The sequence below is a fragment of the Podarcis filfolensis genome (assembly GCF_964270895.1).
Source record: "Podarcis filfolensis genome assembly, chromosome: 1".
In the NCBI taxonomy this organism is placed as follows: domain Eukaryota; kingdom Metazoa; phylum Chordata; class Lepidosauria; order Squamata; family Lacertidae; genus Podarcis; species Podarcis filfolensis.
This window is the reverse complement of record NC_139604.1, coordinates 38,080,153-38,099,221: the sequence shown is the minus strand read 5'-3', so window position 1 is coordinate 38,099,221 and position 19,069 is coordinate 38,080,153.

Sequence of the window (19,069 nt, the reverse complement as noted above, 5' to 3'; positions counted from 1 at the left end):
AAAATATCCAACTAGTTTTAAATCATAGTTTGGAAAATTTAAGAGCACATAAGAGTAGAAGGTAGGTAGGTAGGTATAGCTTCAGTTGCCTAAATAACATTGACAGAGGGCCCCCCCCCCATTTCTTTGCTGGTCTGGTGAATTTCTGACCTTCCACAGAAGCATTAGAGTTGCCCAGAGGTGAGATCATTGATGTGAGCAGTCAGCTATTGCAGTGGGTTTCAGTATTTGGCTGTTCCATCTTAGATATTTGTTCCGTACATCCGTTAACAATTGCCTATTTTAAGTACTCTGGACTTTATACACAGAGACACTATAAAAATGTTACATCTAAGACATCATAGACAGTCTACAGGCCCAGAAGCAGGAAACACTAACTAACAGAGAGAGCAGGTATCATTGATGCATGAGCTTTAAAAATTTAGACCATTTAGACAAGGCTCCTTCTACCACCTCTCAGAAGGCACCTCTGCATTTTCAAGCCACAGAGGAGCAATTGTTAGAAGCACAACTATTCAGTAGCTGGGGGGGGGGGTAATTTTGCTGGATACATTCCCACATTCTTCAGCACAGATGTATAAATGCAACATCAGCTTCACATAATGAGTTTTTCAGATGAAATTTCATTTTAAATGAATTAAGCAAACACGATAGCCCTTACCTTCAGTTCTTTAGTTTGATTAAATTCAGATTGCTTTATCCTTCCCTTATAAATCACGTACTTATATTGCTAGAGATTGTTAGCTTTAGGATTCATAGTAGGTAATACCAATATGTGGAGGATTGTCTTAGACTAAAGGATGAATTCTTTTTGAGAGAAATGTAGGTGGTTTGAAAGATGGGTTGCTTTTTTGTGACACCAGTGTATTCGTCTCCTTTGGCATCTTGCGAACATGTTTTGGTAAAGAACTTGGAAAGATTTTGCATTGTTTCAAAACCAGACAATGCTTGTTTAGCTAAAGTTTGCAGTGGGACAAAAGGAGGCGCACTGTGGGCTAAGGATGGCTGAATCTCTCAATTTCAATTCTCCTGGTTTCTCATTACATTCACTTCTCCATATCTCCATAGCAATTTTAAATTTTTCATATAAAACAAAATCCTCTTGAAAATTCATCAGTATTTCACTGTGAATTTATACTAATAAACACATTTCATAATGCAATTTTCCCCAAATTTAATGCATTTCCATGTGTTATTTTCAATAATACATGAACGTTTATGCACTTTCCCCCCTAAGTATTTACAGTTTTGCCTGTATTGTTTGGCTAGAGAACTACATTGCAAAGGTGTGCATTTTGAAAGATAGCTGTGCTTCAGTTCATGTATTGGTATAAGAATGAATTAGAGAGTTTCTCATTAAAATGTAAACAAAATTGAAAGTAACCTCCATCCCTGTTCTACATCTTCCCAGCTAAAGTGCAGATCGGAAGACCCATAGCTCAGGGGTAGAACATCTGTTTTGCATGCAGAAAGTTCCTGGTTCAATCCCTGTCATCTCCAAGTTGGGCTAGGATATGCTTCAACTGAAACTCTGGAGAGCTTTTGGCCAGTTAGTGCATGCAATGCTGAACTAGATGGATTAGTGGTCTGGCTCAGTATAAGACAGCTTTTCATGTCCCTAAAATTTAGCTAGCCAGTGCACTTTGTACTTTCTGAAAGTTTTGGTGCAATTCTTAACTCAAAAAGGATGGGCATGTATTTTAAAATGCATGTTTTGAGAGAACATAGTTTGAAATATATATGTTTAAATAATATTGCAATGCAAATTTGAATGATGGCATCCACATCCATCCCACTCAATCACATATTAAAAATGAAAGTGAATATGAAAATGGAGTGAAGTGGGCTTATAGGGAAAAGGCGCCAGAACTTGACTGATCTGCCCATCTCTGCTTTTGACCCTCTTTTTAAAACAAAAACAAAACAAAATCCTGTGGTTCATCTCCAGCCTTCAATTATGAAGAAGCTCAATAGAATATCTAATGCATTAGTTCACCTTTCAGTTCAATTTTTAAACACTGATTTCCCATTAAAATGACCACAATGTATGGGATATAGAGGGTTGCTAGGTCTGGAGCACCCCAAACTGTGAGAGATCAGGGCCCAAACCTGAGACCTAGGGGTAGCCTCTGCTAATGTCACAGAGGTGGCAATGGATGTGTTTCTTTCTTCTGTATAAGAGACTGCATTCTACACACACAGAGATCAGGGTTCTACACACACACACACACACACACACACACACACACACACACACCATCTGGGCAAGCAAGTTCAAGGACCACCCAGGCAAGCAAGTTCACAGTTCAAGGACATATTCTATCCAGGCAAAAGTACTACAGGGGAGCTGAAGCAGGACCAGCGAAGGGTGTGGCCTGGGGAGGGGAAGAGTCCTGAGAGCCAGAGAAAATTGGGGGCCAAATTTGTTGAGCCTGGCCCTGAGGTTTCCCACCCCGATTCAGGATCAAGGTTGTGTTATATTGATTTGTGCACACTGGCAATTCATTGCCATTAAAATAAATTTGTGCAATCACTTCTCTTTTTTTAACTCTCCAGTGACATATATTAGCTACTTTGTGGAGAGGAAGAATGTGGGAGAAAGCACCAGAATTCCAGGCCATTTCTGATTCTTCTTTCATTTCATAAATAAAGCTTGCCTTTCAAGCCGGCGTTTCTTTGATAGCTGTTGCACAACGAGCCTAGAAGCAATGTACTTCACTCAGTGAGACCTATTTAAATAAAACAAATGAATTCATGATCAAAAATAGACCCTGGCATAGCACAATGTATTATTATACATGGTGAGATGACCCTCTTTCATATCCTACTTTACATGACTGCTGTGTGGGAATTGCTAATAAAGAATTATCATTTTACATGCTGCTTCAAGAAGACAAATCCTGTTGATGCCAAACAAAGGGGAACTGCCTTGGCTTTGACACTCCATAAGAAGCATGTGATGTAATACATTTCAGAAGTCTGAGCATCAAAAGGGCAATGTGAAATTCAGTGAATAGTTAAATATTTATAGTTTTCAGCAGATTCTTAGGCTCTTTCAAAAACAAAAAATCTGCTTTGGTCCAAATCAGAAAAATGTGGTCATTGCAATTATCACATAAATGTGGCACATTATCACCATGATTAGTACAGACTGGTGACGAATGAGCTTGGTGATTGTGTCTTTGCACTGGTCCTGTTGCTGAGCATGGAATTTAATCTAGAACAATGTGGGGAATGTGCATGGGGAATGATAAAACGAGACATTAAAGTAAGTAAATAAATAAATACAAGGCTCTGTGGAAACTTAACCTGGCTGCCCACGCTAATAGAAATGAAACTTCCTTTCATTGACCGGAAGAGGTAAGAGACCCAAATGTTTGCTAATGCCTTGGACAGCATCTGATCCATTTGCAGACTGCTAACATAAGCATGCACCTCTATTTGGACATTTACTAGCCCTGACAAGAATGCACATGCCTTTTACAACAAGTATTGCCCCTGCTGGTAAAACAATGAAGAGTTGCTTGTATCTCTGCATCTCTTAAGCTGAGGACCCTCCACTTCAGGAGCACAGGGATATCTCTTGGCACTCTGAAGTTTTGCACCAGGTCAAAGGCTGTCTGGACTTAGCCTCTTCTTAAGATGGGCACAGAGACTTCAACTTTGCTCTCTAAGCCTATCCATCGTTGCTCTATACAGAGAAGCTTAGAAAGTATATGACCTCTGGCCACTTAGCACTCCAACATTATGGAAACTGTTCCTTCCACGAGGAACAGTGCCAAGGCACACAGCATGCTCACCTTTTGTGACCCCACCCATACAGGACATCTCCATAGTGAATAGTTTATTGTATTCATGGTCATGTCTGCAAATTGTTTATGTTCTTGATATTTAGCATAAGTATAATATAGGTAGACAACATACATATGTATTTGAGTCTCTGTTTATTTTGCAGTTTCTTAAACCTATGCACAAATTATGCTCTGACAAAGCATTTTGACAGTTTGATCCTACACAGCCATTTGGTGATTTTTCTGTAGCATTTTGGAGTTCACTAATAAATGATCTTTTGCTAATTCCCCACCCCCACTTCCAAGGAGAAACTTCCAGTGCATCATCTCCATGGTATGTCATGTCCTTGGACCCAAGAGTCTGAAGTCTTCTGTGATGGCATATATTTTCATGTGGGTTAATGTGTAGCCTAACATCTTAGGGTAGCAAGTTCCACATTTAGGGTACTGCCAAAGAAATAGCTCTCTTGTGATTGCCACCAAATTATGTACTCCGTGCCTGAAGAGGTTAGATTATCTTATTCTTCATTTGTGTTTCACTGGCAATTGAACTTTAAAAGGGTTAGATGTGATTTGTACAGAACTACAAGAGCACTGTATATCTCTGTAAGTAAGGAGGGGAGCAAGAATCCAACTTTCATAAAGGCGACGTTTGGCAATTGATTTGAATTGTGCTGGATAACTAGCATACTGAAGAGGCCTGCTATGAGCCTATAAAGCCCTGGAGTGTATGATTAAATATCTTAGCACACACTGGTTTTATTTTTATTTTTCCAGGTCATTAGCTTTTCTGTGAGCCAGCATTAATAGCATAATGCATGTTTAGGGCACAGGTGAATGAAACTACATTCCAGCAAAAATAGTCCAGTTCTTTTGAAACAGATATCTAGACAAAGTATATTTGCACTAACCGCCTTTTTCTGGATGGGGAAGGGCCATAACTCAGTGGGAGAGCATCTGCTTTGCATGCAGAAGGTTGCAGGTTCAGTCCCTGGAGATATCTCCCAATCTAAACCACCAGAGAATGACACTCAGTCAGGGAAGACTGACCTAGATGAACCAAGGGCCTTTCGCAGTACGAGGCTGTTTTTCCTGTGGAAGAAGAATGGATGAGCCACCAAACTATTGTATGTTCCCTCATCCCAGATGCCTTGGGTGAAACCAGAAACCTGCACCACATTATAAGAGAGCCTCATTTGAATGTCTTCAACTTCCTCCCAAATTTTGCCTTGAGACTGTGACCAGGCAGAGTCCATGACTTCACTGCCAGCCAATTCCCCCCAACACACACAGAAGACAACAAACACACAAACTGCAGAGGAGGGGATGTTTTAGCTATAGTGGTAATCTCTAGAGAGTGCTTCCGGAGCTCAACCCCACAGAGAGAGTAACCCCTCTTCTGAGTCCTCTTCTGGGGCTTCCTGGAAACTGGGTTTCTCTCTTGTCATGCCAAGCTTTGGAGCAGAAAGAAGAGTTAAAGAGACCATCACTTCTTCTGTTATGAGTTTTAGGAAACACAATGTAGTGATCACAAACAATGCCTGGCTTCTAAGTCAAGCTGAAACTAACGTATAATTCAGGTATCAACCTTGTTTTTTCATCATTATCTCTATTATGCACTGTTTTGTGGAGCTGGGTTCCTAGCCAGCTACTCTGCACCTGATGAGGAACTGCAGGAGTTCAGTTGGTAGGGAAGGATTCCTTCCCTGCCTATTGATTTCTTGAGGAAACATCCAATCCCAAATAGTAGAACCAATGTCATTAAATGGAACATCTCCAAATCAAAACTGGAGATTTTGATCTGCCTGCCTGCAGATTCATAGGACAATGCCTTATACCAGGTGAGACAATCCATCCATCTAGTCCATAATTGTCAACTAGCAGCTGTTCAGGGGTCCTTCTGTGCTATTTGAGTCTTTTTAAAACTAGAGTTGCCTGGAATTGAAGAATTCTCCCTCCTTTACCTAGAATTTGATGCAGACTGCCTAGTGATAAAGATAGGTAATTACTGATCTCCTAATGTTATCTGCATTGTGCATTTATTAGAAGCTTCTCTAGTGCATCTGCCTTAGACACTGGCCAACTCTTGTAACCCTCAAAGTTCCTATGAATAGACTTGAAGTCTGGATGCAGGTGTCCCCATGATTATCTGTACCTGAAATATATTTAATCAGGATACTGTTGAGCTGTCAAGTGGGTGGATTGTGAATGGTTTAAAAGACCATTCCAAATATGACAATGCATGGGCAGTACAAGCCAATATTTCTTTTTAAACCCTGGAAAGAAACCAGGGTACATCTGTTGTGTTCATGTGCCAAAACTTTCAGCAGAGTTCTTCTAACAGCAGCAGAAAGAGCAGCAGTCCTATTATACATGGAAACAGATACAAGACAGGCAGTTTTTGTTTAAATGTTACTGTTGTACTTGCCACCTATCTACAAACCTTTTGTTGTCATAGTCATTATCTTCACTGCTAGATAATTACACTTTTCTCTTTGCTTCACAAAAAAAACCCCATACCACTTATTAGCACGCAAAAGCTGAATACGACATGCAGTGTATTATCTTGGCAATGACAATCAGTATTAAACAATATTTTGGGAATGGGGCTGCACACTGACCAGTGGTGGGGAGGGAGGTGTGTGGAACAGCCATGATTCATCCTGGGTAGCATGGTCTGCATTGCAGAGATCAGCATTTCACAGCTTTTCACAACATAGAAAAGCTAATTTCAGCTGCTGCAGAGAAGGCACAGGATAAAAGTTGGCAATTCTGCTTGGAAGGGGGGGAAATCATGGTTTTTTTGGCCTTCAAAGAACTAGAGTACCGTGGGGTTTCCTCCTACCCACCGGGCATTACATTATGTCAATAGGTTTATTTATTAAGAAGAAATACGCACATACCAATCCTAATCCCATAACATTCGCATGCCACCATGAATTATTGTTCTGTGTGGAGCGCAAACATTTCATTTATTATATTTATGGATAATGCTTCAATTTTATGCAAGAAAATCCCATAGAACAGGGGTGACTCACCTTGTTTTTGAGCTGAGGGGCTGAGGGCCACATTGATTGATGGACATCTCTCCAGGGAGAGTGCATGCGACAGTGGGTGTCAACAATGTGTAAAAGTGGAGGTGCTCTTTTAAAAAAATCTTTTGGTGAGGACAAATTGTGGGGCTCTTTGGGAGGGTTAGAAAATCCTTTGGCATCATAGAATCATAGGAGGAGGTCCACTGGAGTAGTCTCTCAGTCTCTCTCTCTGTCTCTCTCTCTCAATTGTGGGGGGGCACACAAAAAATATTGGGGAACCATATATGATCATGGACTATGGCTGCCATAGCTCTTTAAAGTGGAGGTGGCTAACCTGTATGTGTGAAATTGAAGGCCAAATTACCTCCCTGGTCAAGTGCCATCAACAAAGGAGTTGATGGGGTGATATTGTGGGGTGAGGCATGTTTACATAGTCCTTTCTCCAAGGAACTCAAGGAAAAGTATATGTGATCCCACCTTTTTATCTTCATGACAGTTCTACAAGGCAGGTTAGCCTAAAAGCACCTGGCCCAACATCACCTAGTAGACTCCATTTCTAGGGTGGGATTGGAAGCCGGGGCTTCCCTGGTCCAACTCCAACATTTACCATTATAACACACTGTATCTTCTGTTATGAACAATAATTTTAATAGTTGCAGCCATATGGCCAATAAAGTGCTGGTGTCTGAACTTCTTTGTCTGACAGTTAGAGGAATCTGAAGCAGACAATATTGCATGGATCATCATGAAGCAACAGCACCTATTGTATTTAACCAACTATTTTCCACAGTCCCTTTGTTCCTCTTGCTCTCTGCCTTTGGAACATGGATCCCACTGGCTCATCGTCAAGTGTAGAGGAGGCCTGATGTGATTGAAGTTGATCCTGCTTTGGGCCAGAAGACTGGGCTGAATTGCCTTCTTGTCCCTCCAAGCACTATGAATCCATAACAATGGGAAATAGCCTGGATTTCTGACTAATTTAAAATTGGACGCAAGATTCAGTTGGAGAGCTCTGAGCGACATTAAATCTGTCTTTTCCGATAACTACTGGGAGAGAAGGCCAATTACCTCCATATTTAATCCTGTGAAAACTGGCAGCGCAGGCAGGATGATTCAAATTTTTGTCTTCCCCACTTGCTAGAATTATTGGATTTGATTTGGTTTATTGGAAGGATCAATGGTGGGTGCTGCTAAGGCATACGTTTAACTTCATCACTCATAGTGACTCCTCTGCTCCTACTGTATCGTTCTGCTCTGTATAACTCCCACTTTGCCTATCTCATTCACCATGCTGGGTATATTGACACTTTATGTTTGTAAGCTACAGCTTTCCATTCAAACAACGTGAGTGTCTATAACTAATACATGTCAGAAATGCCAGCAGTATGTTAGAGTAGTGGAAATGCTTGATATTACTTTTTTTTTGTATCCAAAGCAAAACTTGAACAAACATTTCCCTTTCACTAGCCCATAACTAAACTTTGAAGACCTGCATAATATTAACTATATTTCTGCTTAGACCTGACTTCTTAGAGGTGATAAATGTTCCAGCTATTGTGAGCTGCCTTCGTGGGAGATGAATGGACGTGCATGACTACATTGGTAGAGGAACATATGAGACATATCAGTATGATTAATTTCAGCATTCACAGAGTTAAACACCATCAATAAATAAAAAAGGCATAGAATAATAGATGAAGTAGGGATGGGAAAGGTATTTCGGAAAGTTAATGTTTGTTCATAACTTCCTTTAATAATTTAAGATCAAGCCAATGAAAAGAGTGTTGAGTGAAGAATGCAGCTTGATGTGAAAGAGTGGTTGGTAAGCAGAAGACCTTGATGCAGAGAATTCAAAGAATTAGCACCCAGAAAGAACATTTCATTATGGGTATCTAGATCTTCGGCAAAGGAACCCAAGACTCACATTATGCCAGGTGTGGAGGTATGCTGCCATGACATTAGTAGAACAGCTGCTGTATCTTATGAGTGCTCTGCTAGAGAAGAAAGGAGGGACACAATTAGTATAGACAAAAACAGCACAATGATGACAGATATATACTCACTGTGTCCCTTGGCAAGACACCCACAGCCCTCCTGGGACAAGGGTTCAAGACCAACCAAGAAAGGAAAAGCCCCTTTGGCCAAGCAGCTACACTAAAGCACTGTTAGTAGGTGGTTCCCTAGACCAGTTGGATGGGAAGTGGCCTGCTCTTCATGGGGCCACACACCTTCGCCATCATTTGAGACTCAGTGGCACAGAGTGCCTTCCATCAGTTTTGGCTGGTGCCCAGCTGTGTCCCAACTGGACGAAGATAGCCAAACTTCTGTCATCTATGCTCTGGTAACTCCCAGGTTAGATTACTGCAATTTGTTATACATAGGGCTGCCTCTGAAAACAGTTCAGAAACTAGCTGGTGCAGAATTCAGTAGCAAGGTTGCTCACCAGGGCAATACAGTTTGGACATATAATGCCAATCCTGGCCTGACTGCCCTGGCTACAAATTAGTTTCTGGACCCAATTCAAATAGCTGGTTTTGACCCTTAAACGGCTCAGAAATGCAATACCTCAAGGACCGCCTCTCCCCATATGAACTCACCTGGACTTTGCGGTCATCATCTGAGGCCTTCCTTCATGTGTCTCCTGCACAAGAGGCCTGAAGGATGTCAACATAAGAATGGGCCTTTTCTGCAGTGGCTCCCCGTTTGTGGAATGCTTTTCCTAGGCTGGCTCACCTGGTGCCTTTGTTACACATCTTTAGGCACCAGGTGAAAACATTTCTCTATAACTAGACCTTTTGCTGATTAACATTCTATGGCCTTTTAAATATGTTTGTGGGAATAGGGTTATTGGTTTGTTTTTGTTTCATTATGTATTTTGTGTTTGCATTTTGTATTTTTATGTTGTGAACTATCCTTTGATCTTTGGATTAAGGGTGGTATACAACTTTTAATAGTAGTAGTAGTAATAGTAGTAAAACTGAAGGGATTGAAATTGATAATTTGAGGTTCTCTGTTCTAAAGACTGTTCAGTATCTGGCAGATGTTGCTGGCATAAATTACAGAAGCCACAGGATACACATTGCCAGTTCTGATTATACTGGTAACTAGGGAGGGAGCACTAAATCAGAGAATCTCCAGAGGCCATTTTGCACTTTTGAGGCAGCTAATCCCAAACATCATGGAACCAAACCTTTCACCGAGGCTTAATAAAACACTTTGAAGATGAAAAAAGGTTGTACAAGTTCCAAGGATTATCACTGTGACATAGAAATAGATCGGAAATTGCAAGGGGAGACTCAAAGTTGTCCATCTTTTGTATTTCATCAAGCCTTTGAAATTGACACCAAAGTACTATGAGTGATTATCTTTATTTATTGGCTCTTTCTTTTTCTTCTTCTTTTAAAAATATATATTAAACTATGGAACTGAAACTCAATGAAATTTGAAGGGATGCTCTTGCGAAAGCACCGTGAGAACAACCTGTCATCTAAAGCCTAATTGTCATTTGTATTTCTACCAGATTTCAGTACAAACTGGGTTGACAAGGTCTGGGTGGGTCAAATCAATGTATCCCCTGGAAATAAATACTATATTGTCCTGCAGGATCAACTGTGCAAGTTGCAGGCCTAGTAATCAAAAATGGGCTGTCAGTCAAGCAAATCTTGCAGCTCAACACATATGCAGAGATTCCCCCTGCACTAATCTGCTGTCTGCAATCTGTTATGGCATATTGGAGGAAAAAAAGACAGTTGTGTAAAGTGGGAATAAAGCCTGAAGCTACTATGCAAATGCAGGCTTGATTTGGGGAAATTGTATTTTTTTAAAAAAAAAAGTAAGAGCACTTTAAATACATGGAGATTTTTATAGCCACCTTCCTTGGTATCTTATTTAGCAAACTTGTGGTGTTGCTTCAAATGTTCCAAAGGGCACCGAGTCATCCTCTCCATTAATCAAAGTATGCCTCAGTCCAAATATTGACTGTTGAGTTGCAGAACTCCTTGAACAAAATCGTTAGGGAAAGAAAATGTTAGAAATGGGCTTCAAAATTCAGAAATAACCTGGACCTGGAGACAATTAATGGAAGGGAAAGGGGGAAAAGGGGAAAGGAAGCACAAGATGAAGGAAATGAAAATCCATTTCTTTTAAATGTAATTCAGGAAAGCAATTTAAATATATACAATTCAATGTGAATATGCAAGCTCTGCTAGTTATCCCTAATTATGTTGTATAGCAGTGGATGAAAGCTGTATTGTCATGTAGAATTTAAGTTCCCTTTTCTGTTATATTTCTCCTCTGTAGATCCTGAAGAATGTCCTTTAAGAATTCAGAATTTTAGTCATTATCTGCAGTCTCAGTATTGGTTTGCATGGTGCCCTATCACCCAGTTCATATAAGTTGCAGATAATATCGGGTCCAGCAGCAGTTCTTGCTTGCCCTTCTACGTACATGAATTCATTTTCAGGCCAAGCAGACAGAAATATAGTTCAGTGTGGAGTGAAATGCAGCCAAGTATAAAAGAACTGATATATTATGCTAAGATGCAATAAGTGGCTCTACCTCCCCGCCCCCCCCTGCCCCTGTGCAGGGCATATTGATGAAGGATGGTATAAGATTGTATCCCAACACAAATGTGGTACAGCCCTCTTCATATGTTTGGGTAAACGTGTAAGGGCTCAAATTGTGTAGGTGGCACTGGGGGGCGGGGTGTGTGCTGCCCACTTAACACCCCCATTCATTCTGAGTTTTCCACACCCCATGGGAAGAAGACTCAAAATGACTTTGCCCGGGGGGGGGGGGGAGTGAAGGAAGGGGCAGGCCAATCAGGATGGTGAGGAAGCTAAGCTTTATAAGAAGGCTGTGCCTCAAACACTCCACCTTTCTCTTTGCAGTGCCACTGGCTTTGCATATTTGGGGGTCTGAGTATGAAGTGGGGGGGGATCCCTGATTGGCCTTGAGACTCCACCTTTTCACCTCTCCAAACTGCTGGGAGCCCTGTTCTTGGAGATGTGTTTTTTGTGTTTTGTGTTTTTTATAGCTTCCAGTCTGGGCAGCAAAGACAAGACCTGATGGGATAAATAACTGAGGCATTACACTGGTCAACAACAAATTTGTTGTCTGCGTTTTTTCAGTTGATTTAGGACAAATCTGATGCGCTGAATCCAAAAATCACATTGGTTTTGCTCAATAAGGTCAAGTTTTTGAGCTATGGCCACATGTCTTTTTTTACGTTTTTGTTCACATGTGCGCTTGTGTAGAGCATTTTAGAAGAAGTTGGTGGGGGTAAAATGCCATGTTGAATAATTGTTTTGATTGGAAATGATTATTTTAATGACAAGAAGTATTCAGGTCCGATAGTTCTGGGTGATTATGTCGAAAAGGGATCAGTTTGAAGTCATAAAACCTCGAAATCTTCCATAAATTGGTGCAGCAAAGCATAAAGTTGGGGGATCAAAACTAAGTTAATGGGGCAGCCGCCCCACGAAGTATCCTGATCTTCAATCAGCACATCCACCCCACAAAGTATCCTGATCTTCAATCAGCACATCGTCCTGTAGCTCATTGTGATGAAATTCCAGTGCCTATCTTTGGAGAACTTCCTGACATTAGTGACGAAGATGCATGCAGTGTTGAAGGACATGAAGAAGAAGTGGTTCTTGAAGATGATGCTCCACATCCATTTTCCCAAAAGAAGTTGAATGATCTAGTTCGCGACCTCAGCTTGTCAAAGGACTCTGCCAAACTGTTGGCATCCAGATTGAAGGGAAAAAACCTCCTCTCTGACAGTGCTAGCATCAGCTTCTTGCGCAACAGGCATCAAGAGTACCTCCGTTTTTTCTCGGAAGAGAAGGACTTGGTGTACTGTGCAGATATTGCGCAGGTTCTGCTCAAGCTTGGAGTGCCACAGTACGAACCCAAAGATTGGAGACTGTTCATTGACAGCAGCAAGCGATCACTGAAATGTGTTCTGCTACACAATGGCAACCAGTTTGCCTCCATACCCCTGGCTCACTCAAGTACACTGAAGGAGAACTATGAAGCGGTAAAGTATGTGGTGGAGAAAATTGGTTATGATCAGCATAAGTGGTTTATTTGTGTTGACCTGAAGATGGTGAACTTTTTGTTGGGACAACAGTCTGGCTTCACCAAGTACCCATGTTTTCTGTGCATGTGGGATAGTAGGGACCGTGCTCAGCATTACACGAAGAAGGACTGGCCTGTGCGGGAGGAATTGGTGCCTTGCAGAGAAAGGAACGTCATCAATGACCCTCTGGTGGACAGAGACAGAATACTCTTCCCACCGCTGCACATCAAGCTTGGCTTAATCAAGCAGTTCACCAAGGCTCTGGACAAGGATGGTGACTGCTTCACTTACTTGTGCCAGGCTTTTCCAGGATTGACCAGGGAGAAGTTGAAAGCTGGCATCTTTGACGGTCCTCAGATCCGTCAGCTCATCAGAGATCCAGAGTTCGGAAAGTCAATGAATGAAGTGGAACTGGAAGCGTGGAAGGCATTTGTTCTGGTAGTGAAGAACTTTCTTGGCAGCAATAAGGCCAGAAACTATGCAGAACTTGTCAACAACATGCTGACTGCTTTCAGAAACCTGGGCTGCAACATGTGCATCAAGATGCACTACCTATTTTCACATATGGACCGGTTTGCTGAGAACCTGGGTTCAATGAGTGACGAGCAGGGGGAGAGATTTCATCAGGACATGAAAGAGATGGAGACCAGGTATCAGGGTCGCTGGGATGCAGTCATGATGGCTGACTACTGTTGGAAGAGAGACCTCCCTGCCGCTGAGCATTCCTGGAGTTCCAAGAAACGGAAATTCAAGCCCTGAAGTTTGAAAAACGGTGAAGCAACATGCAATTTACATGTACTTTATCAATGCCCACCATTCAGTTTACAGTAAACCTGACCTGATGGAGAGAAACGGATGCCATTTCCTGATTCAGCAGTGCAAAAATACCCTAACTCAGTTGTAGAAATCTAGACAACATTCAAAAAGTAAAAAATTGTTGCCCAGTGTTATTGTGTTAAAGACACTGTCACCCTATCCCATCTTACTGTTGGGTCTTTTGGAGTTCCCTTTAGGCTTGGCAGGTATACCAGAATGAGCACCAACCTGGTGGGGCCATGGTGTGCTTGTCAGATTCACGTGCCCTGGGAGAAGTGTTCCCTCCAATCTTTAGCTGTTAGGCCACAAGTGGAACCTGCAAAAATGCCAAGGAGTAAGGAGAGACCTGACCGGACTATATTCTGATTCAGCTTATTATGTTTATTTGGTTGTTTGCAAATCTTCAGTGTCGTGAATATTTGAATGAATCTAGTCTTCTTTAAAGGTGTGCTGGCAAAGGACCATATGAATTAGCATTCACTGAGGAACAACTTGAACTTTATTTCAAAAGATCAGTTCATTGCATCCCTTTTAATAAATCTAACAAATATTTTGGTCCCTTAATGTTTTCAGCTTTAAAATATATCCTTTAATATTAAGTAAAATTACAGATCACATTTGCAGAAACAAAAACAGCTGTCTTTGTTTCTTTCAGCAAATTACATTTTGATGATTATTTTTTTACCAATCTTGTATCATGCTCTACTACTAAAGATTATTATAGCTTATCTGATGAGATGAGATATCTCATCAAATCCTCACTGACATTTATCGAGCTGGAAAATATTATTTGCTCTTTGCTGCCAATCAAATGGTTGACTCATACATTTAGTAGAGTTGCCATTTTTTCTGGCAAGTCAACTGCATCATTAAAAATTGTATATCGGGGAGAAATTCTACAGTTGAAGGTTCTCGACTCCCTTTATATCTATGCTGGATATGGAACTCTTAAATTTCATTCATACAGATTATAATTCATTCAGAAAATCTGAAAACAAACAAACAAATGGATGCAATATTGTAAAGGAAGAGGTAATGACTTAGTATCCCACAAAATACTGGAATATTCCTTAGGCCTGCATTAATTACTTGCATTTCTAGACTGATGTTGTGATCCTGAGGGCAATAACTTTTTGAAGATGTGGGAATGTTTTCTTGTAAACATGGTATGTATGAAGGTAATCCCCATGCTTTAGATACCCATACACAATCTGAATGGTATAGACATGGGGGTTCTTATGTAATCATGCTTCACAGTCATTTCTACTCAGAGGACAAATCCAGAATCTTAGTGCATACACTGCGTATCTGTTTTCACTAACCTTACAAGCAAACCTATATACATCAGAGACCTCAGATCCTAAATATATCAATGAATCAAAATGAATGTATTTGTGAAAAGAATCAATACATTGCTTTGGCCTCTGAGTCACTTTCAGAATTCATTTCTGAGTCACTTTTAGAATTCATGCATTTTATATGGGTCTACATACTACCAGTTCACCAATAATAAAATACCAATAATAAAATACCAGTTCACCAATAATAAAATAATAAAATAATAAAATAATAAAATCATCTGAAGAAGTGTGCATGCACACGAAAGCTCATACCAAGAACTAACTTAGTTGGTCTTTAAGGTGCTACTGGAAAGAAAAAAAAAATTTTGTTTTGACTATGGCAGACCAACACGGCTACCTATCTGTAAATAAAATCCATATTAGGACAATACGTTTATTAGGCAAACAAACATATAAAATCACAAGAGAGTATGTAAGCTTTTGAATTCTGTAGAACACTTCATTGGATGGTAAACAAAGCAGGAGCAAAGCAGGGATTGGCTGGTAGTGTAGCAATCTTCATCTGATAAAAGACTAAAGGTGGGCAGGCCAGTCTTCCTCTTATATACCTGCTGGGATTGACAAGGCATATGACCCTCACCTGAATTTCCTAGCTCTCCTGTCAGGTGATTTGGTCTGCAGCCACAGTTTGGAAATAGAGGAGGATATTGCCCTCCAAATACCAGGCACTCTATTATTCAAATTAGGCCCCAGTGTTTTTCTTGCAATCCCCTTCTCAATGAATTAATCAATTTTAATCTAGCATGTAAATTCTCAAAACTTTCTTATTTGTTAATTCGAGCAACTACTGCTCTCACTTCATTATAAACAATATTTCTACCTGCAACACACTTGAGCAAACCTGTTTCTCTTCCTTTCACAGATATTTTGTTTCCATTTGCAACTGTAGCTGCCTCTGACGAGTTATCATTTAACTCTTTGGGGGGGATTAGCATCAGACGTCATGAAAGTTGCCAAATCAATTAACCAACTAGAAGGGTTACTGTTAATAGCACTAGTTATCGTATTATTTGATATTGCTGGATAGTTTTGATGAACAGCGAAAGCATTTTTAGTTTGCTTTCTGTTGCCACCCTGGAACTTTTCTTTATTAGTGCCACTTTGTTTTGTACGATTCCTTGAAAATGAAGGAAAACAACTTTTCTCCTTGTATATGTTGATAATATAATTTTGGTAACTGAGAACAAACAAGATTGTACAAAAACAAGATTGGCTGCAGGCCTGGCTAGGACATAGGCATCCTGTGACAAAGGTGACCTGTGTGCTTGCTTGCTTGCTTGCTTGCTTGCTTGATTAACAGCAGTTGGGAACTTCAAGGTCCCTGCTCTCCCTTCTTATGGTCTTTATATTGGACCTGGAGACTCCAATAGAGAGCATTCCATGTCAAGAAGGAGGGCAAGTGGGCACCCTATCAAATGATAGGGCAGGAGCTACACGCAGCAGGGCCTTTTCACTGGTGGTGCCCATATGGCTAGCTCTTCCCAGACCTGCTCTCTTTTGGCCTGTATTTTGGAGCTTTATAATTTAGGAAGACTTTGGAAGAGCTGGTTGACAAGTCTTATCAGTCACTGACGTATGAGTGGATTTTTTTGCTGCTATTCTGAGCTCCTGGTGCACCAGGGTTTACAGCAGCGTGATAGAGTTGGCCAGGATGCCAGAAGAGATACAATTTATGAGCTTTCTTCATTATCTGCCTGGCAGGGGGTGTTCAGCCAACAGTGCAAAGGCTGAGATGAAGCGTTTCCTGCTGGTTACCTGCTTTCAGCAATAGGGGTCACTGCTTGGTAGTACCTGATTGGTTAGCTGTCAGATTCTAGAGCTCCCTATTGGTGGCTCTTAGGTAATTCCAAAAATACAGAGTCCATTAATAAAACACAATGTTCATTCATAAACCAGTAACATAAATCTCCATTGCTACATATTGAGTGTGTATTTCAGCGGTTGAACACGCAGGTTTATGGCTATGCTGTAGTGTAGTGCTTATGCGACTATGAATAAAAGGTGACTGGGCTCATTGTCCCGGGTTTAGAGGTGACAAAACTGATTTCCAGTAAGTGCCCCCCTTTATTTCCATAACAAGTCCTTGAGTCTGTACTCTGAATGGTGACACCAGGTACCTAGAAGGTGCAGGGCTTGTCAGTCCAACCCCTGCACAGTCTCATCAGGGCTGACCTTAAGGCAATTGGAGCAATTGGGCCAAATTGGGCCCCGCGGGCAGCTCCTAAGGGGGCCCCCACACCAGGGCAACCTAGATGGATTTTATTTATATCTATAAGATTTTGCAGACTTTGGCTGTGAATTGCAGCCCTACAAAAAAACACCTAAAGTTGGGCCCCACTGACTAGCCCTGAATCTCATAGTTGCTGGGCATGAGTTGCCCTGCCCTTGCATGAAGTCTTGGGTTTGCAGTTTTAGGAGAGGGGAGACTGTGGCACTGGGGAGATGGCAGGCTGGTGCGGCCCCCTAGATTTAGAGGCCCTAGGTTTCAGCCTACTTAGCCTATACATAAATACAGCACTGGGCAAAATTTAGGCCACAACTTTATTGATTACAGAATGTGAGCAGTATTGGCTTAGGCATTGGCATCAACAGACTATCTCTGACTCCTGCCTGCCTTGCAGGGAGTTTGGTAAGGGTAAACCACCAGTAGGGGGAGCCCTGCTGATATGGGTCGACTCCCTAGGTTACTGCTGGGGTCATGGCATGGCCCTAGCCCCTCTCCGGGCTTCGGACGAGATCCACACCCCCGGATTCCTTTAACAGAATACCCTTGAGCACGGAGGGGTAGGTGATAGCAGGGACGATTCCACGCCGCACTGTGGTTTAAATTGATTGGCCTGATTGGCCGCTTGGCTAACTGGTGTGGCTGGGCCTCCCCAGCGTAAGGTGGGACACAGTCCCGCCCCACACACTAGGGGGGAGGCCTGGCGACTCACCCGCAATGCGTCCCCACAAGGATGTGGAGCCGATATATCAATATGCAACTCTGAAGCTAAACAATACCCCAGCCCAACAGTCTGTTCAGCAGGCACAGCTTTTGTAGCTGGAGTCAGTCAGTGCCCTGGCCTCCCAGGCCAGGTGCAAAAAGGCCTGCAGGGCAGGAAGTAGATCGTTCAGGACTCACAGGCAAGAAGGACTGGGTAGCTTTGGACTAGTCACTCTCTCTGGCTAATACTACCCTATCTTTCTGGTTTATATGGGAATTTGAGGAAGGCGGCGGGGGGGGGGGGGAGGATATCAGGTACTCCAAACTGAGCTTTTAAGAGAAAGAGTGGAATAATAATAAATAGTAGTAGTATTAGTGAGCTGCAAAGGTGGCTTTTGGGTAAATTTGTGCTGCGAGTGTAGTGGCCACTGGTGTACACGCATATCCAATGCAATTTTTCATTTTCAGGTGTTTTCAGCTTTAATAGAAATCTTCTCTGTAGGTAGGTAACCTTACATTTCTGGGGAATTCAGCATCCAGACCTATCAATCTTGGGGAGATTCAAAATCTTCTAGCACAGACATTTTTGTGTGTGAAGGGCAGATGAAACTGGCCTATGTGCTTCAAGGACTCTAATGCCCAGCTTCTTATCAGTACTAACAAGGAAGTATGCAAACTGTATTTCTTCAAAGAAATGGGAAAAACCTGAAATGTGTGGTACAACAATGGAGATACTAGCCATGTGCTATTGTAGTCAGATCATAATCTCACCTAGGCTGTATATTAGACACAAAGAAATATATAGCTAGTACAAAAATTCAATTGTACTTATGCAAAATTCAGCCAAGACCAAATTGATTCAACTGCGACTTTCTTAGAGTCATCAAAAGGAATGGCATTCTTTGGTGCTTTAATGCTTTCAGTTTAGATATCAATGAGGAACACAATAGTTTACCAATTATCCTTTCAGGAGGGTGCTTATTTAAATTAAAAACATTATTACATATGCAACCGTTTAAGTGGGGGAAGAGAATGGAACTTGGAATATGATCAGCATT